Below are 20924 nucleotides of genomic sequence, written 5' to 3' on the forward strand. Positions count from 1 at the left end.
GAAAAAACGGTTTCCTATCAACAGATCACAATACAGAAGGAATTATATACCACTGTACCCTTTTCCCTCTGCTTTATACGCACCGAGGTTATTTCCCTGCTCTTGTATTATTTTATTTTCAGATATCTTGCCTTTGATTTATAAGGGCTGCCAGTTTTTTTTATGGGTTTCCTGCTGAAAACTCCAGAAAGGGTTTCTTCTGTGAGAGGGGTGGCTCTTGTTTCTGATAATAACTGTATCCATTTGCATTTTTCTTCTAGAAGCCTCTGCAACTCATCTTTTGTTTCAGAGAAGTTGAGAGGTTCATTACAAATGAACTGCTAATGAAGTAGTTTCCATGGGGCCCCTGGGTGGCTAAGTCTGTTGAGCATCTGCCTTGGGCTCGAGTCATGATCCTGGGGTCCCCGGATCAAGCCCCGCATCAGGCTCCTTGCTTGGTGGGGGGAGTCTCCTTCTCCCTCTCCCTCTGCCTCACACCCCTGTGCTCTCTCAAATAAATAAATAAAATCTTTAAAAAAAAAAAAAGAGGAATAGTTTCCAAAGGAAAGCTGCAGCAGTAAGGGGTATCAGAATGACATACAGCCAGAGAGCAGGGTCCCAGTGACAAATGGACACCAGACAGACACGTATGCTCATGATCATCGAGGCGCTGGGATGAAGTTGCCTAGAGGAGCTGTGTCCCGACCAAACCACCAACCCCTCTGCAAGGAGGACTGATTATTACAGGAAGATAATTAGAAGTCAAGAAAAAAAAAACAACAAGCATCCTATTTCCAAGCTGATACTGAAGAAAGGTTAATTGCAAACGAGGCAATAAACAGGATTTGCGGTATTTGGATAAAACAGATCTGTGGTCATGTCTGGTGTCTCACACGATACACAGCTGACCCAGAAAAATACACAAACCTTAGAGTGTAAGTGTGAGAAGGCACGGGAAATGGAAATCAGGAGCATCAGAAGGAATGGCTGCTTTCCCCCAGATGATAATAGGAGGAGACTGCAGAGCCGAGAAATGGAAAGGGCAAGGGAAACACGACAAGGTGATAAAGAATAAAAAGGGAACGCCCGCCACTTTATTATCTATATTATTTCTATTATTTAAAAATAATAGTTCAAGGTAGTTAAGGACTGGTGGAGGTGGGGGTAAACTAGTCAGCCTAAGAATTGAATTCAGGACCCCTGAGTGGCTCAGTGGTTGAGCACCTGCCTTTGGCTCAAGTTGTGACCCTGGGGTCCTGGGATCAAGTCCCGCATGGGGATCCTGCAGGGAGCCTGCTTCTCCCTCTGCCTGTGTCTCTGCCTCTCTCTGTGTGTGTCTCTCATGAATAAATAAATTAAATCTTTAAAAAAAAAGAATTAAATTCAGATTGAGAAAAGAGCAGTATAGGCCTTTCTGTGAACAGAACACTTAACGTCTAGGTGACAAGGGAGCTTTTCAATGCGCCACTGCGCTACCAGCTTCCTCCGTTAGACTTTGCAAATAAACAGGCCAATAAGAGGTGTCCACTTCTCCAGGCAAACAAGTGAGCCTCAAAACCATGCTATGTGAGAAAGGAATGAGGAGACCGAGAACTGGTCCAAGGCCAGAACGCAGAGGCCGCATCTATCCACCTTATCCGCACCCCAGGGCTCAGCGTAGTGCCTGGCACACAGCAGGTGCTCATTCAATACCTGTCAAAAATATTTTGGGGCTATGGCTACAGCTGCAGTTTACTGAGGTTGATTTCCATCCCCAGATACATGGGTGTAGAAAACAATGTAGAGAACCCCTGGCTTAGTGTCGAGGCTCCCAAAGGTTGGGGGTGAAGACTCGGTGGCAGCAGGAGTCCTGCTGTGCTCTGAGCTGGTGGAGTGACCCCCCCCCCCAAAAAAAAATAAAAGCCTTTATCAGAGTAGAGGTCACAAGAAAGAACCCGAGGAAAAGCCAAGGTATGATCGATATGAGCAGATCTGGGGATCTGGAGCCTGGGGCCTGGGAGAAGCCAGTGCACCTGCCAGAGTAGAAGGGGGCCCGGCCCTGAGTGGGGCGGGGGGGTGAAGGCTATCCAACACATACACTTCTTATCTGGGGTAGATCAGGCACTTGACGTTACCAAGGCCTTGGGGATCCCGTCCTCGAGTGTCTAGGGTGTTGTGCAAGCTCCCCCACCCCAAAGAACGGGAGGACCAGGAGGGGAAAGAAAGTCAAAGGTCTGTAACAAAACCAGACAACGTACATGGGGTAACATTAGTGTGTTAACAAGCTAATCCGTCTTCTGCTCAGAGTCATCAGTTCCCAGGGGATTGTCACCAGGCATGGAGACACAGAATCACCACAGAGGGCCTTTTCCCCACAAAGTGTTGAAGTGGAAGGAGGCAAATCTCACTACTAGTTTCTCCACCTTCCAGTAGAAAAAACACAGACACTATAGCTTTGTAGATGTTCCTGCCCTTACCTATGGTAACAGCTCTTTCTTTCTCAGGTGCCTTTAGTCGCTTTCTATGTCATATTAAAATATTATCTTCATCTCATAAACATGCTCCCAGGAGACTCACCTAGCTCCTATTCTTCCAGGTGTGACGATGGAAAAGTTACCGACATTGGAAATTAATATGCGGACAAATGCATAAAAACATAAAAATGACGTGAACATTGCTTAGTTCCGTTCTTACCCTATATCCCTCTTTCCCCTTCATTTCTCACCGATGCATTTATCAAGATGGGCCTCTACTTCTGAAAAAAAAAAAAAAAAGTACATTCCTATTAACGAATAGCCTTCCCCTTCCTCTTCACGCCTTCTCCAATCATTTCATTCTTTCCATCATTTGTGGCTCACCCCTTCTTGGGGACGGGTGCCTGAAAGAAAATAAAGAGCACAAGGTCCCATCTGCCCTATACAGAATTGCTTTACTGGTTTTCTGGTTCTCTTGCTCCTAGACTGCTCAGCAGATTCCTGCCGTCTTATTTGTCTCCCTGGCTTGGGGTCCTACTGTACATTCTGACCTGCAAGATCTGTCTGAGCGAGAGTCCCTGATTGGGACTGGGTTGTTAAACTCACTGCAGACCTCGATGCTGACTCTTCCTCCCAGACACCATCCCTCCCCGGGAAAGCCTGCCTCCCCCTCCCTCCTCCACCCATGCATCTCCTGTTTTTGCCTCAGCACCTCCTTCTGCATAGACAACTCAGTACCACCCAGACCCTGAGACTATCTAAAGGTTATCTCCCCTCATCCTTGAGCAACACATCCATCATAATTTAGTTGCATATGCAGAAATCCTACCCGATTATATTATAAACAGTTCTATTAGTGCTGCTGACAATTACTAAATGCATAGTACTGTGTGGCTATATATCACCAGCAGGAGATTAATGAATTGGGCTTCCAGTTCTAACAAAGTCATTTTGGTCCTATAAGAGGCAAAGTAGGAAGTGCTGCATTGCAGAGACCACCTGAATGTCAGGGACAATGCATTTCATGCATCGCCTGACAGCTGTATCTGAAAGGATCGCTCCATCACACAAGGAGCACAGATAGTGAAGAACATCAAAAGCTTCTATTGCTCCCAGGTGGCAAAGCTACCAAATTACCTCTACAGGAAGTCTGACCAGAACATATATATATGCTAGTCTGTAAAAACGATTGCAGTTTTCCAGAATCAGCATTCAGACAGAGTCAGTAAAGCCCAGCAGAAAATATACAAATGACTCACAAATGATTTATATAGAGAACAGAAGACCTCCCCGGTTTGGCCAAGACTGTAGATAAATCAAAGCCTTGGGAAGGCAAGATATGTGGGGGTAAATGATAAGTGAGGAATCACACAGAGTGAATGGGAAGGAAAAACAGGCTGATCAATAAATGCATTCATTTGACGTTTATTTTGTACCCAGGAGGTCCCAGGTAGTTCGCTAGGAATTACAGAAATAAAAATGGACAAGATGGTATTTTTCTTCTTAAGAAGCTCATGTTGCCGAGACGAACACATAAATAAAGCGCATTGTAAGAGATGGTAAGTGCTGTAATAGAAGTAATTCTGCAAGTCCTTATGGAGTAGAGAGAAAGGACTAAAACCTAACTGCACCCAGCAAGCAGATGTCACCTTTGAACGTATCTGAAAAAGGAGGAAGACTTGCCCTGCGGAGGTACGGGGACATCTCAAACTGTAAGAAGGGTTGAAAATGTCCAAAGAAGGAGGAAGAGATAATAAAACGCCCTGGGCAGGGCCAGTTAGGAGCAGGACACACAGAGGCCTCCCATCCCAGAAGCCCAAGAGGAGGGATGTTCAGCAATCACAGTGCGGGCAGCAGGGTCAGAAGCAGCAGAGCCGGGCCACTGTGATCCTGGGCTCCATCACCCAACACACCCAGCCAGAGACACCTGCTACTCTGCTGCCATCGACTAAACTGAATGCTTAAAATTTAAGAAGGGTAAATTTATTCACTTGAAGTTAATTCTCAAATGTGTGAGCTTGGACTATCTCACAAAATAAACAGACCAGGGCCAGAAAGAAAAGACCAATCCCACATTGGCAGGATCTGCTGGCTATCGTGTGTGCCAAATTCAAAACAAAGCTAAAAGGGACAGGGAACATCGGCAATCTTCTTGCTTAAGAAATAACGCTGTTGAAAGGTAGAGCTTAGCTTAGAAGAGAAAGGAATGTCAGTAAGAAGAGCTAGAAGGAAATTTAAAAATGGACAAACATTCCCCAAGTCACTGATTTGCATCACTGTCATGGACACATTGGGTATTCTGTAGCCTTGCCACTCAAAATGTGGTTCTCAGATCAGCAGCAGCTGCATGGCCTGGAAGCCTGCTAGGGGATGAAGACTCTTGGGCTTCACCTGGGATCTGTAGAATCAGAATCTGGAATTTATTAAGATCCCTGTATGAATCAAGCATACACTGACGTTTGAGAAGCGTATTTCTACAGAACTGGGGTAACTGTCCATGCCACAAGGAGGGCAGGGGAACTCCCGCTCAGGCACTCAGTAGCCACACGCCCTTCTCCACCTCTGGTCCTCAGGGCCCTCTTGTGACTCCCTCAATTTGAAACCCTGCAGGTCTGAGTTTTCCCTGGAACACCGCAGGACACCCAAGTTACCGATATGCCTACACTACCATGGCTAAAAGAAAAAGAATATGATTATCTCATCAAAGTAGTATCTTACTAAGGTGTAAAGGGCTGATTGGATTAACATCCTCAGCAAGTATTGACATTTTAAGGGTATTTGTTAATCTGAATGGATTTCTAATTGGTAGTCTACGGGAAAGAGATCTTTTTGAGATGGGAAGGTTTCCAGGTATGTGCTGTCCCTGCCTGCTGCAGACTACGGCTAGCAGAACAATAAATCATTACAATCCACTTATGGGCCAAATAGTATTATGATAAATTAAACTACCCTCATCTGAGTTATGGAAATGATGGTGATGACAGGCTAAGCCCACTAGCTAAGATTAAACTATTTATTATGGGGCAGGGTGCTGCTATTGGCCCCGCTGTGAGCCCGAGTTCCAGTGGAGGAATCCTGCTCCTCTGTGTGTCTTCATGTCGTAAGGCAAGAATGTGAAGGAGCCCCATGAACGCCCAGTGCTGGGCAGCCACACTGTAGGGTGCTAGCTGTCTGTATGAACAATCTGAGAACGCCAAGCGTCTGGATACTACAGTCCACTCACCGAGGGGAGGAAGCCACAGGTTCTGTAGAAAAGTGAGCTTAGGTATAACCTCACGTCCTGGGAGAAGAAGACTGTCCTAGCTGGCTCATTGTCCAGTCAACCCAGACTCGACTGGGCCAACCTGGGTCTGACACCCCCTGTCCAACTCTAAGGACAGATGGCTGCTTCTGAATAACACCTTTAAATAAGTCTGTTAAATCAGATCCGAGTGCCCAGATACCTACCGATGGTAAAGGGGCTACAATCCTAAAATCAGTCTTAAATGATACATACTAACAGCAATAGAGGTTCATAAAATAAGCAAAAGACTTGTGAAATAGGGGTTAAGTCACCTAACTACAGATATCAAAGAGAATTTAAAATAAATTCTTTACATGTGATCATTAAAAGAGCATAGGCAATGAACTTGTAATTCATCTAAAGTAATCGGAAGATTGATTTAAACCAACAAAGACTAAAATATTCTAAGGTTCTGTAACTTTATTCTCTTTCATCTTCAGATATTTTTTACAGTAGTCTGCTTTTGGGGGGGGATACCATTAATTAAAAAAAAGGTTTTAAGTTAAAATAGAAATGCCATCTAGGTGAGAAATTGAGGAAGAATTATAGATGCGGCTTGTGGAACCCTCCAGAATTCTTATCATTCGACTTCAAGGTAGGAACATTGGGATGGTTGCCCCCAACAGCACTTCGCATTGCCTCGTGGAACAGTTTTACCTCTATCAGCTCTAGCAGTAAAGGAGACAAGAAGGAGAACTGGAAAATGAAAGATTAAGAAAACTAGGGCATATAGAGGAATAAGGTAAGGAAGGAAGTAGATGAGATGTGACTGTGAATGCGCAGAAATATGAACAGAAAACGTAAACTAGGGATCCCTGGGTGGCGCAGCGGTTTAGCACCTGCCTTTGGCCCAGGGCGCGATCCCGGAGACCCGGGATCGAATCCCACGTCGGGCTCCCGGTGCATGGAGCCTGCTTCTCCCTCTGCCTGTGTCTCTGCCTCTCTCTCTCTCTCTCTCTCTCTCTCTCTCTCTCTGTGTGACTATCATAAATAAATAAAAAATTAAAAAAAAAAAAAGAAAACGTAAACTACGTAACTGGAAAACTATCCTCTCCCTCCATGTTCTGCATCCTGTACCCATCCAAACCCCCAACCTAGTCCACACACTTCAGAAATCAAAGGTAAAGGAATATGCAGGATTATCTTCCCTAAGAACAGGGTGGAGCCCGTGGGGCAGTGACTCAATGTTCGGTTTAATGCACTTTAATTCTAACCTGGCTCAAAAGTCAATCCCTCCCACAGGTCTTCTCTCCCCACAGGAGCAGGAGTTAGGAGCTAGTCTTAGTATTCAGGACCGGCTCTTTGGCAGATGCTCCACACACAAACACACAAATATTGAATTATATAAGTATATGGCTTAAGAGTGGTCCTTTCATTAACCCCAATGAGAAACAACTCCCAGTTTGTTTAGTTAACGTGAATAGATTTAGATTTCATACCAAATTTACCTCACTTACAGACCTGGCCAATTTACTTTTAAGTTTCACATATAATCTAAAAAGTGCTGACAACATGTGTCACCGGTTGAAAGTCTACATCATGATCCCATGGTGGGAAGTGAAATCTAAAGTGACTTAAATGACCCTGCTGCAATTTCAAATAAAAGCAAAGCACAGAGCCATAATGAGTCACCACCACCTACATAAGCATGTCACAAATCCAAGGGACCAATGCAACAGGCACACAGAGAGAAAATGCTAGATGATCATTCTCACGGGTAGGACCTCAATTTTTCAACAAATCGCTAATGAATATTAGTGGAAATATCTGAATATAGAAGAAATATTTATCCATATGAAAAACCATAACAAAGGCTGATATTGGGGTTTATAATGGTTAGCAGCTTCAGTTTAAGAGACAATCGAGACTTTGATTCTAAGGACCGTGGAACAGAATGAACAAAGTGAACTGGTTGGAGTGCAGAATATTTTTAACAAATACCTGCATAGGGACGCCTGGGTGGCTCAGCAGTCTGCCTTCAGCTCAGGGCGTGATCCTGGAGTCTGGGGTCGAGTCCCACATTGGGCTCCCTGCATGGAGCCTGCTTCTCCCTCTGCCTGTGTCTTTACCTCTCTGTGTCTCTCATGAATACATAAATAAATAATTAAAACAAAAACAAAAACAAAAAAAACCCCAAATACCTGCATAGTCCTTCATCTGAGAGTTCCCTGCTCCATGATTTTCAGGGAGACCAAATGCACAAGTCTATCTGGAATGTGTTTTGGTTTAAAACAAAATTGGACATTGAGTTTTACAGTAAATTAAACCAAACCTGTTCTCATATAGGATTAGAGGACTCCCCAAAATGTCATAAAGATTATGTTCCAAGGACAATCACATTTTTTTTCATGTGAAGACTTAAATGCCTAGACCACGAGGACTAGTCCTAACTATCACGTCCAAAGCCTTATACATATGGATGATTAACATATGTGATTTAATGATACAACACTGAGGCCCCTTAGTTGCTAGAAAGTATGAAATCCTGAATTATTTGTAGGACCATGGGTTAGTGACATTGCTTTTTTCTACCTTTTTAAATAAAAGTCATTTCTGTAAGCCTGTTATTAAGCAATAAGCTAATCAATTAAACTAATCAAAACTAATTAAAGCTAATCAAAGGTAGCTTTGTACCTCAGTGGTCTTGGGAAACTATGGGGAAATATATGAAGTATAAATGTGGCCCTTACCTAAAAGAGTATAATAATTGAAAAACAAAACTTCAATTAAAAAATGCAATATCAAAATATAATGCCTCAGATCTGATGTAGTACATGTAAGCATCTATTTCAAAAATAAATTTCAGCCTAGCAAATCAGTCAATTAATATTTGCTTACGTTAAGACAAAAATGGAGAACTTTAAAACTAGTGGAAACCTCTCACTAAATGATTAATGATCTTTTATAATCTGGCCCTGAATTAACTTTCTCGTATTATTTCTCACTGAGCCCAGTCAGCCTACCATGCTGCGCACTCCAAGCCAAAATAGAATATTCCCTCCTCTTTCATGTCACTATGTGTTTCTCGTGCTCTTTTCTTCCCTTCTAAAAAATCGTAAACAAAACAAAACCCTCACAGTAGCAAAATCACTACTACTCACTAATCCCTGAAGTACATTTCCACCTTCTTTGCAGTTAGATGCAGCCATACACGGCTGAGTCCCAGAGAAGGGAATGTGAATGGAAGTCATGGGGGTGACTTCTTGGTCTGGCCCATAACTCCCACCTGCAGACCTCTTATTCCAAGGTTCTGGAAGAAAGGAAAGCAGCAAGTGGGAATGATCTGTGGCCCCCAAATCACCCTGCAGAGCAGAGCCCCCTTCCATCACGGCTGCTGGCCTGAGACACGAGCGAGATGTGGGAGTTGGTATGTCGGAGCAGCTAGCATTAGTAACGTTAGTTAACCAATACACCTACCTCTCTTCCAGTCATGGATCAAAGATTCCTCCTCTGCAAAGTCTTTTCCACCTCTTCGGGCAGAATTAATCACGCTCTGCATGACGCTCCCAGAGCATTTATTATGTATATTTACTATTTATTGCCACCTAATTCATCAACTAGCTTGCATGCTCCCTGAAGGTAGATAGTGGTTTCCTCCGGGAATCCATAAGCCAGCCCATAGTAGGTAGTCAGTGAATGTTTGTTGAAAGTGCTTGAGTGATCGATGGCATGTAAGAAAGTTCTATGAAATTACTAGAATGCTTATACATGAACCTGATTTAGAACACTAGAGAAAACACTTTTCTTTTTTTATTTTCCTTTTTTGGTTAGTGAGAAAACACACTTTGGACCAAGCAATGCATTCAACTTGCACTTAAATGGCATGCTTAAACAGTAACGTTTCTTTGGATAAGCACGGTTCATTTATTCTTCCCCTCTACGATGCTTAGCTCTCTGAATCATCAAACTCAACTACCATAAACGCGTTTCCTCTCACTCTGATTCTTACTAGCCCTTAGGGTTTACGTGACAACATGCTGGTAAATAATTATGATCTGTTGTGATTTTTGAGAAGAGTTTTGACAAAAAAAAAAAAAAAAACAGAAACAAAAACCAAATCCACAAAGCAATAGAACAGACTGATAGAAGGATATCTCTGGTATTCGTTCAAGAATAATCTAGCCAGGAATAATTTCAAAGGGTCTGCAACACAAATGTTAATGTAAAACTGAACATACGCAAAGGATCGATTTCTAGTCTCTAAGATCAAAAATGGGAACAGAACCCATATATTTCTGAGTTCATAAGATTATATGCCTGCTTCTCTCCCCAGGCTGCGTTATCACATTATAGGGTATCTTGGGGATTACAGATGGGGATGGAGCAACCGTAATGTACACTCAGGCACACAGAGACTACAAGTGGATTGATTCCTTCATTTTATTAATGAAGAGATGTAAGATCATTTCTCTGCAGCTTCTACTGGCCCTCAGTACTCTTAGCAAGGACAGACAGCTGGCCCTACCCTGCCCACCCAGGCTAGGGTCTCACAGGGTCTAAGAGCACAATTCTTCCTAAACCAGGGTCCTTATATTATTATTATCGTATCATCATTCCAGAAGAAGTAAGACTAACATGGGAGTCTCTTGATTCTCAAACCACTATCTGCCTGAGGCCCCATCTTCATAGAGGGGTTAGGGGAAAAGGAAGACAGAAAGTAGAGGAAGGTGGAGGGGCGCATGGGTGGGTCAGTTGGTTAAGTCACTGACCCTTGATTTCGGCTCAGGTCATGATCTTAGGGTCTTGAGATTGAGCCTCACGTCAGGCTCCATGCTTAGCACGGAGTCTACTTCAGATGCTCTCCTTCTCCCTCTGCCCCTCCCCCACTTGCATGCATGCGCAGTCTCTCTCAAATAAATAAATAAATAAATCTTTTAAAAAAGAAAGAAAGTAGTAGAGGGTGAAAAGCCCAAATGCCCCCAAAAACACCTCTACATTCCACACTTTGGGAAGCCCATCTCCTGGAGTTGAGCTACCTCATTCTGACCGTTTTGGGGGAAGGTTTTAATGAATCATCTAAACCTTCACTCTGAAGGTTTTGTAGATTTAGTAGAACCTTTATTCTACTGTTTTTTTTGTTTTGTTTTGTTTTTTACATTATAAATCCCCTAATGAGGCAAAAGGACAAGGTGGGAATGAAAACTTCAGTTTTTAATTTTTCTCCAGAAGGAATTACCTAACATTCAATAAAGAAAGACAGGATATAAGACATTCCTACAGTCACCACACACATCAGGCCTTCCTCCCACAGGACCTCTGATAATACACAACTATGAAAATAAAGAAAAGTAACAACACAGGCAGCCTTTATTTAACACACTTTTATCTAGTTGGCTGTCACATGAGTTTGCTCTTTAAACACTGGGGTAGAAAACCCACGATAGAAAACTGACCACCTTAACCATAGTTTCATGTTCAGTCCAGCAATGTTAGATATATTCACATCCTCCTCCAAGAGATCTCTAGAATGTTACCACCTTTCATCTGAAACACTGTACCCACTGAACAATTCTCCATTGCCCCCCTCACCCTCCGCCTCTCACCCCTGCAACCACCATTCTGCTTTCTGTTTCTAGGAGTGCAACGGCTTGAGATACCCCCTTGTCTTTTGGTGACTTCCTTCCCTTTTTCTTCATCTCACCGGCCTGGATTTGTATATCCCAAATAAAGTATTTCAATCCTTGCCTTAGGTGAGAGTCTCTAGAAAGTTCTGGCTAGGACACAGTGTTTTGCATAAATAAGAATTAACTCATTAGGAGGAACAGTAAACCTGTCTCTTGAAAACAGGTCCATGGTTTCAGATGAGGACTAGTCCAAAGACTTGTATCGTATAATAACACTTGATGTCCTAAGTACCCCTTTTGGTAAGCATTGTCTTGAGGGGATTCAGGACTGCTTGCTGGGGGATGGTCAAGAAGAAATACCAATTTGTGACACATCCCCCTCAACCCAGGAACGCCAGTTCACAAGAATGTCCCCAGATCCCAAAGCACCAATCTCCCCACTCCCCCTAACCCAGCCGAGGCTAAGGGGGGGCCCACCACCAGTTCTTATCTTAATTTATACTGTAGATATTGAGCGAGCTACGAGAGCCCCAACCATGGTGGTGGGGCTGGGTGGCTGGGTACCATCCCATTTAATCCTCTCTGTTTTGAGCTAAGTCTCATCGTCTCATCATCATATGACAGATGAAGAACTGAGATTAGCAGCGTGAACGGAGAACCTGTCTCGAGCCACAGACCAACAAGTGACAGCCCTGTGGTTTGAAATGAAGCCTTTCTGCCCTCAGAGCCTGGCCCTTAATCATGTGAGCTCTCTTACAAATCATCAAATAAACCTGAGCCCTTTTATGTGCCAGGAACTTTACTAATGCTTTACACGCATTTTTTTTTCCCTTGTTGTTAAATCCCCAAAAAGATTCCATGAAATGAAACAGCCTCACTGAGGCATACAATCCTCTCCATTGTTTTTCCCCAAACAAACCAAGGAAGAAAATAAAATGTTCCCATATATTTCATTATCGGAATAACAGAAAAGTCATGAAAACTGCGAAAACTAATATGTACTTGCAAAACTGAGTTAGTTTGGAAAAACAAAACCTAAGAAACATTTCTGAAAACAAAGAAATATCGGGAAATTAATTTGTGATACAACCGCATACACAGTGGAGACTGCGCACTGTCAACGTTTTGTGCATCCTTCATTTGCTCACTTGTTTCGATGTGGGCTCCCCATCCTGCTAGTGAGCATCCTTTCTTGTCCCCCAGAAGTAGGCCGGGGAGCCTCTGTCAGGTGCCATGACTCTGGATGCCTGATAGAAAGGATAATTCTTTTTTTTTTTAAGATTTTATTTATTTATTCATGAGACAGACACACAGAGAGAGGCAGAGGGAGAAGCAGGCTCCCTGCGGGGAGCCCCATGCGGAACTCGATCTCAGGACCCCAGGATCACGCTCAACCACTGAGTCCCTCAGGAACCCCCTAGAAAGCATAAATCAGTGACCATTTGGAGCCTCTAAATGCCCCCAGATGACCACCCCGACCAACAGGAGGCCGCATGGCAGCTCTAAGGGCTTCAGCCCCACTTCCCTCCAACCTGGCGAGGGACCCAGCCTGTCCTGCCTCTGTCTCCCAGGACCCCCGTCCGTCACTGGCTTTCCTTCCCTTCTTTCCCGTTGCCCCCCGCCCCCCTCACCTCCTGCTCGACACCACGGGATAGATCCCACCTTTGCCGCATCGGAAGCTTGGCTCCAGACATCTTTTCCTGACGCACAAGCCATCTCGCTACCTCGCAATATCCGCAGCGTCTCCCTGCTGTCTGCAGCTCCAGCACCTGCGATCTCATCTGTCCCCCAAGGCCACGCGTGCCAGGGCCTCTAGCCGGGCCGGGTGCACGCTCCTCTGCACCTCCTCTGTGCCTTCTGCTCTGTTTCTGCATCTCTCTGTCTTTTCTTTGCACAGAAAACGAGACCCCCCACAGCCTCACCCCCAAGCCTTTACTAATCCCTTGTTCCAGCCTCCTGTCTCCTCTCCTCAGCTACAGGCCATCTCTTTGAGCCCCACCACACTGGGGGTTGGGCCTCACCTGTCACCCAACTGACTCTGTCATGTACCATCTCTCCACTCAAATAATAGCTTTTTTCAAAAATTTTCTTTTAGAGAGAGAGTGCAAACAGGGAGAAGGGCCAGGGGGTGGGGGAGAGGGAGAGAGTATGTGAAGCAGAGGGGGTGCTGAGCCCACCAGGGGCTTGATCTCATCACTGGGAGATCATGACCTGAGACAAACCAAGGGTCTGATGATGCTGAACCCACGGAGCCACCAGGTGTCCCTCTGAAGGAGAGGTGTGTCCTCTGTATCTTGGCTTTTCCTTTGGAGCGTAGCACGCAGCAAGGCTCAGGAAGTCTGTTTTTCATGGAAACAGGAGCTTTAAGGCATCAATATGAAACGCTATTGATGTTTACAAGCTGAGTTTTGAAGGGATCCCAGAACCAGAAGATTCAAACCTCAGCCTCCTCAAGTCTTTGGGTTTCATTACCCAACTGGCCGAGAGTGAGGCAAGGTCATGGAGCAGGGGAGGGAGAGCAGGATCTACAGCTGCACGGCCTGGGGGGGCGAGTCCTGGCTCCACCACATGCTGATGATCCAGTGACCTTGACAGGTTGCTTTATGTCCCTCTGCCTCAGTTTCTTTCCCTATAAAATGAGGGTAATCACGGTGCCTAACCCAAGGCTTGTGAAGAAAAATAAACGAGTTAATATTTGTGTGGCACTTCGCCTAGTGCCTGACACATCACGAACAAGAAGAGCATTAAACTGGGTCTCCACGCTTTTGCCCCTCTCCGTGACCGCCGCCTTCTGTTTTGAGAGAGGGGCTTGGTGGACTTGCAGAGACACTTGCTGGTGATTTAGATTTACTTAGGGTGAGCTTTACTTCACATTAAGTGTCCAGGCATAACGGTCAACAAGGAGATTTGAGACGTGCTGGCAACCTAGCTGGCCTGGGGGAAGCTTCCTGCTGCACAACGGTGCGTGTCAACAGTCCCATTTCCCTCTGGTCACAGGAGGCCCTGGAGCAAACCCCACCACCCCGCACAAGGGTGATTACATCCAGATCCCCAGTGGCCGTGCTATCTGCTGGGGACTGGGGGCTGGGAGTCCGCCTGCACTCTTCCTCTCCCAGTTTCCCTTTCCTGTGCCCCAGGGTCAACACCCTCTTCTTTCCCCGATGCTTGTTTCAGAGTATGGCTGTGCAACCTAACACGGGTGGCTAGACACATGCTTAAATCTTTCAGCAAATAGATGCAGTGTTTAATTTAATATGTGGTCCAATTCCAGTCTCCAAAGGCCACCAGCACTGTTCTGTGCGAGGGCATTGGGCCTACGCTGGGGAACCAAAGAGATGCGAGGCAAGGCCCTTGCCTTCCAGAAACTCACATTTATGTGAAGGAGACAGAACAAAAACACACGACTGTAGGGTAACGTGTCACATGCCTTAAGGGAAGCCTAGGCCATGCGTAGTGGTTACACAGATTGATTCGGCCCCGGTGACTGGCTTTAGTGAAACATCCAACAAACATCCAACAAATTAATAAGCAATACAAAAAATGTATTTTTGTGTATGAGGCTGTTCCCAGGGGCTAGTGAGCTGAAGTACAGAGAAGTGTCACTAGCATCATCTTCTTGAATATTCTGCTTACAGAAGCCATGCCCCCATAGTTTGCTGTTACTGCGAAATGCAAAAAAAAAAAAAAAAAAAAAAAAAAGAAAAGAAAGAAAAGTGATACGACATGCTTAAGAAAAAAAAATTTTGTAGCTTTAAAATTGGATCGTGAGATCTCGACTGCTAAGCTAATCCCTGCTGTCCTCAAAGCAGGCCCTGGTGCATTTGTTCCTCTGCCACCACCGCCGCATTCAGAAGTGTACCCCTGGGACCTACGAAGGCCACTGACAACTGGGACTGTGGGAGTCCCTGCATATCAGCCACCCTGGTGACGCAGTCTGGTTTTCCAAGCTTCCTGCCAATCAGCTTGTCCTCTGCAGGCTCAAATGGGTGTCCCACCCAGCCCACCCTGGGGTCAAGCTCTCTAGGCCTTTAGAAACATGCTCCACCTCAGAAATGTGATCCGACATAAAATTACAAACAACTATCCGTCTGACCGCTGTCGACAATTCCCCAGGACTCAGCTTGACAAGGAAAAAGAATGAAGTGGAAGAAAACGAGATGCTTGCCAGCATGACTGTTAAATGTCAGCTATTTTGGAGTTTATCCCCACATGAGAGATTTCTTTTGTACTGTGAGGGTGATCACTGAAAAAAACATGACAACATAATAAAGCCACAGAAGACAACCCCATCATTACTGCTGCAGGAAATAAAACACAGATTAGTGTCACCAAAGCACACGTCAGGAGGGATAATGATGATGTATACAAATGAATCTTCTCATCCTGGACAAAGGGCTTAAGTACCACCTAAAGCTGAGTAATAATTACACACAAATCACCAGTGACAATGCTATCTGCTAAGCATGTATTATGTGCTCGCATTTTCAAAGAGTTTGTTTTATATATTTTTCTCTGAAAATTCTCTGAAAGTCTTCCCACTTGGTTTCAAGTGACACAAATTACAAAGCGGTGCGGCAGGCCCTTGCATTGCCTAACGAGGCAAATGCGGCCTGCCACGGACAGCTACGGGACAGCACGCTTCACCACACTATTCAACGTGCCAAGAGGACTGTACAGCTGTGGACGAGCAAGACAAGAGCGCTGTGGACCATGCAGAGAGGCCATTTGGCCGTCCAAATCAAAACTGGATATAAACAATCATTTGGAAAATAGGTTCCATTTGTATTTCTGGCCAACAGAACAATGGGGCAGAGGGCAAAAAAAAAATAAAGGGGAAAGAATCTGAGGCCAACGGCTGACCAATATAACGAATGTGAGATCTAGCTTGAATATTACAGATGAAAGGAGTTGGAATTTCTTGAGCTTGGCTCCTAGCGATAGTCATTTCACTATTAATTAGTGGTCTTAATGCGGTTGGCGAGAACATCACAGTACGCACACCAGCCCGCTGCAATCTCAGGGTACGCCTTAGGAAAACAGAATACATGACAAGACAATTTGGCTCATAGTTATTACTTTATTTATACTGAAATCCTTGACCAAAATTTAATTGAAGCTCAAGTGTTGAGGTATCTGCTTTGTTTCATAACCAGAAGTCTACCTACAGTTGAGAGCAAAGGAGAGGGTTATAATAACCAAAGCCCCATCTAGTCAGGAACACATTCTAGAAGGTTTATATATTTATGAAAGCCTATCAACACTCAGTAGTTTAAAAGAATGAGGGATGGAGTCTATAGCCATACCACCTTGAACGCGCCCGATCTCATCTAAAAGAATGAGGAATGGAAAAGGAGACTGTATTTTGTTTTGTTTTGTTTTGTTTTTGTTTTTGTTTTTTCCTTTATATTGTGCCCTTTTGGGATAAAGTATAATGGGGCACAAAAATTGTCACTTGGACTCGAGCAAAGTCCTCCACCTGTTGCCTGGTCTGTAGAACCACCACTATGTCCCCCTACCTGTGAGGAGGAGGGCAGCTTATGTAGACTGAAAAATAGAAAAATAGCAACAGTATTACTAATAGCATCTTAGTTAGTGCTTCCTATGTTCCAGACACCGCTCTCTAAGTGATTTATGTGAAGTAACAGATCTAGTCCCTGCAAAACCTTATGAAGCAAGCTGTATTACCATGCTTATTTGGTATATAAGGAACCGGAAGTAAATATATTAGATATTTTATATTTTCTCATAAAGGTTATCCTCTTGCAACCTCAATATAGTACATGGCTAGAACTAATCTTACAGAACATAGAACAAAAATAGAATATAGAACATAGAACTAAATATAGACTGTACGACTATAACATAACCTATCATGCTCAACAAATACCCTTCACAGAAAGCACATTGGGTCTTCCTTCCTGATGGGCCAGGCCATGGGGTCACTGTTCATCTGATCCAGTAATGATATTTTATACACTCAGTCTTTTTTTTTTAAGATTCTATTTACTTATTCATGAGAGACACACAGAAAGAGGCAGAGACACAAGCAGAGGGAGAAGCAGGCTCCACGCAGGAAGCCTGATGTGGGACTCCATTCCAGGACCCGAGGGTCATGCCCTGAGCCAAAGGCAGATGCTCAGCCATTGAGCCACCCAGGCGTCCTCACTCAAGCGGTCTTAAAATGAAAAAGACCTTGGAATCATATGGATAATTAATTAATCATAATTAATAGGGGCAATGTTCAACTTACTGTAGGATGCATCCTTTCTAAGTGTATTTCTGGTCATCATCCGAGTACCTCCAGCCTATCCTGTTGATGGAAAGATCTGGGTGTTGAAGCTCTTGCCTTGATTCATACTCATGACAGTCTTTGAAAAGGTTCTTTTTCAGTCAACCAAGAACCTCTTCCTTTTCAGTGTTTCTCTATGTGAGTGAAATAGGAACATCACTGCTTGTTTGTTTTTAATAGATATGAGCTACCACCAAGAGTGGGATGTCAGAGACGTCTACATAAGGAAATGAAGGAGGCTGGGCGTGTTGGGCTATCTGGTCCTCAGTCCTAGTGGCCACACTCCTTACTTCAAACCCCCACTGGCTTCATCTGGCTTCTCCACTGTTGAACATCTTAAGACTCCTTCATATCACCTTGACGAAAACATGTTAGAAACTACTAATATGTAAAGATTATAGTGAGTGGGAAGTTCTAGATAAGTCAAGCTGAAGCAGTTTTTTTTAAAAAAAAATTCTTGTAAATGGCTTGGAAATTCACTTTATTTCAGGGAAAGAATTATACATTAGATTTGAGGAAGAGGAGGAGCAAAGGGGAGACAAGAGTGGGCAAGGAAGGTGAATGAGGAGGAGGAAATAGAGGCAGAGTGAGGCCATCCTTAGGGAAGAGAGTTATTTTCAGACTTTCAGACCACCCAAGACTCTTCTGATACTGATTCCAACAACCATCTTTCTGAACCCCTTTCTCTGTCCTCCTCCAGGGCTCCCTACACTGTTGCACTGATTTCTTTAAGCTATGAAACATGCTCAGAAGAAAAACAGACAACCTGAAGCTCATCCACACTGGATGTAAATGACAGATGACAACCTGATGTTAGCATCATCCAAAGTACGTTGTTAACAGGAATTAAAATCTTATATTAGAAGGCTGAAGCTCTAGGTCCTGAATTTAGTGTATCAATCAGCAAGTGGCAGAGATATTTGGTGGGGTAGAGGTAGGGGGTGGGGATGGTCGGTGGACCTTTCGAGGACCAGCCCCAATATCTGGAGCCCCCCCTTGGAGTTTGTCTAAGGCTCATCAAGGTTTTTCAGATCTCTGCACGTGGCACCTCTTTAGGGAAGGGGCCTCCTATTCCAGGCAGTGTTGTCATTCCCTTCTATTAAGCTTTACAAGCACACACGCCTCCATTAAAGCATTTGCCCTACTGTACTTTAACTCTGAGTTCACACGTCAGTTGCCTCCACTGGACCGTGAGCTCCTTGAGGACAGACACTGTATCTTGGTCATTTTTATATTCTCAGCATTTTCCATCAGGCCTGCACCATCACCCATTCCCCTCAGAGGGCTGTGAGGAATCAGACACACAGAGAACACTTCTGCCTGGGACAGTCTTATATTTAGGGAGAGGCACTTACAAGGAGGTTCTCCAGGACTTGACTTAAAGGAATCAAGGCCAAGCCTCGTTAAGCTTTTCATTAAATTATAAACTTGCTAATGCCACACTTGTGATTTTTATCTAATGGAGTACCAGCTTGCTCTTCCTAATTCAATGTTTATGCAAACATAATCTCAGCAGTTGAGGTTTTGAGTAATACCTACTGAAGGACTCATCCACTATTACCATCACCTATGAAGGAACAGAGACTGAGTAAGTGGATGAGGAAATCATTCTGACTTCCCTTTTTCCATTGGGATTTGCTACCTATTACAGATAGTTTAAATTGGTCATCTTTAAGTGATGGAAGACTCAAAACTACAGTTCAATTGTTTAGTATTAGGGCATTTAAATAAAAACTGAAATGACTTCAGGGTGAACCGGATTTTATTAACCAAACATGGGCAGTAAGCCTGATGATGCAGCAGCAGTAAATCAGGTGACCCAGTTGCTTTGGTAGTTACCCAAAAAATGACTAGCAAATACACAAATACTAAAGACTGAAAGTCAGTTTAGCATGTCCGTGCACAGGTAGATAGTGGAGAAATGGAATAAGATCTTTTAATACTTGCCCCAAATTCGACAAAAATAAAACCATCACTTAACATGCAAATAATGCTCAAAATGTATAGTTTATCTGACAGTAAGAACCCAAAATATATCTGTATAATTAATCAGTGATACAGTACACTAAGTCCAGCAAACACACTTGTCATGTCAAGAGGAATGCTGATTTTTGATGGAATGACATCACGAGAAATGCATCTACAAAAGCAAAGCTAACGAGTCAGTCTTCACATTACATTCCTCAAGGAATAAAGCAGTCCCGAATAAAACCGTAACTTAGAAATCACTGTTTCAAAACACATCTTTACCTAAGTTTGTTCAACCATGAAATAGAGAATATTTTGACAAAATCAATGATCAGGTGAGGTATAAATAGGTAAGCAACTGCTTTCAGTGTGCTTTCGCTATTGTGTTTCTAGGTAATATTCGTTAAACAAAACAGAAGCTTACACTTACAAAACGATCCATAATTTTCTAGATTGATTCCTTTAATCCTGCGACCAATCTCATCAACTTCAAATCTCGCAAGGTCATTGTACAACTTGTGACGATAAATGCCTTAATTTGATTTACTTTCACAATTCAGTCTAAAATACTCTTTTTGCTACTTAGAGATACCTTTAAATCTAGATTGCTTTTACATTAAAAACACTTCACATTAACAAGCTGTCTCCAGAAACACTCCCAATCAGAAGCAGCCTCTGGGGAGGAGGAGCGAGAAGGAGAAGAAGATGGGAGGAGGGAAGAAATTCTCAGAATCGTCTAAGGATAGGGGACCGAGGGAAAAACAAACAAACAAAACTACTTTCATTATTTACAACCTCTACCCTTAGATGTTGAAGGAGTTATTTCAACTGAAAGGTCTGGGACACGATTAAAGGCCCTCAAGCTTTCTGATATATCTAATTAAACAGTAGAAGCTAATGAAGAATGCTATACATCATCATTTCTGCCTTTCCAGCACGTGGCTGCCTCTATGTTAAAAAAAAAAATAGCTTTAATCAGTATAACTGACCTTTGATGGGATGAATAGGCTACCAGGCACAATTTCTCACAGTAGGCTGAAAAATTGCAGCTAACATGAGAGAAAATTACATAATCACTGAAGTGGAAGACAAGCAAATAATTTATACATGAGTCAATTGAGATGGAGCAGCCCTGCCAGGATGTCAGTTTGCCTCTCCCCAGCTTAACCCACCAGAGACATCACACACATGTTTTGGTGCCACAGTGAGGTAATGTCTTATAACAAGATAATAGCCTTGAGTTTTCCCTCTTTGGAGCAATGTTGAGGTCCAACGACTCATTTGTGATGCTCCTCGTTAAAACCACCACAGAGCTTGTAACAGGAAGAAGAGAGGGATAAGAATCAACACAATTCCTGTCAAATGTTTGTATCCTGCAGGCTTATAAA

At 43.6% G+C, this 20924-nt stretch overlaps 1 protein-coding gene across 23 annotated transcripts in view; it reads right to left on the minus strand.

Annotated features, from left to right (window-relative positions):
• GRIP1 (glutamate receptor interacting protein 1) overlaps positions 1-20924 on the minus strand; it is a 656016-nt gene that overhangs the window by 324860 nt on the left and 310232 nt on the right. For 2 of the 23 annotated variants that reach the window (XM_072741931.1, XM_072741926.1), the window contains exon 1: positions 12942-13027. The exons of 17 other annotated variants lie outside the window; for them this stretch is intronic. The gene's annotated coding sequence lies outside the window, so the exon portion shown is untranslated. Of the gene's footprint in view, positions 1-2652; positions 2714-12941; positions 13028-20525; positions 20614-20924 lie in introns of those variants that run through there. 4 more of the 23 variants (XM_072741933.1, XM_072741923.1, XM_072741922.1 and 1 more) reach the window with 3 other exon arrangements.

This window comes from Vulpes vulpes, chromosome 16 (assembly GCF_048418805.1).
Source record: "Vulpes vulpes isolate BD-2025 chromosome 16, VulVul3, whole genome shotgun sequence".
In the NCBI taxonomy this organism is placed as follows: Eukaryota; Metazoa; Chordata; class Mammalia; order Carnivora; family Canidae; genus Vulpes; species Vulpes vulpes.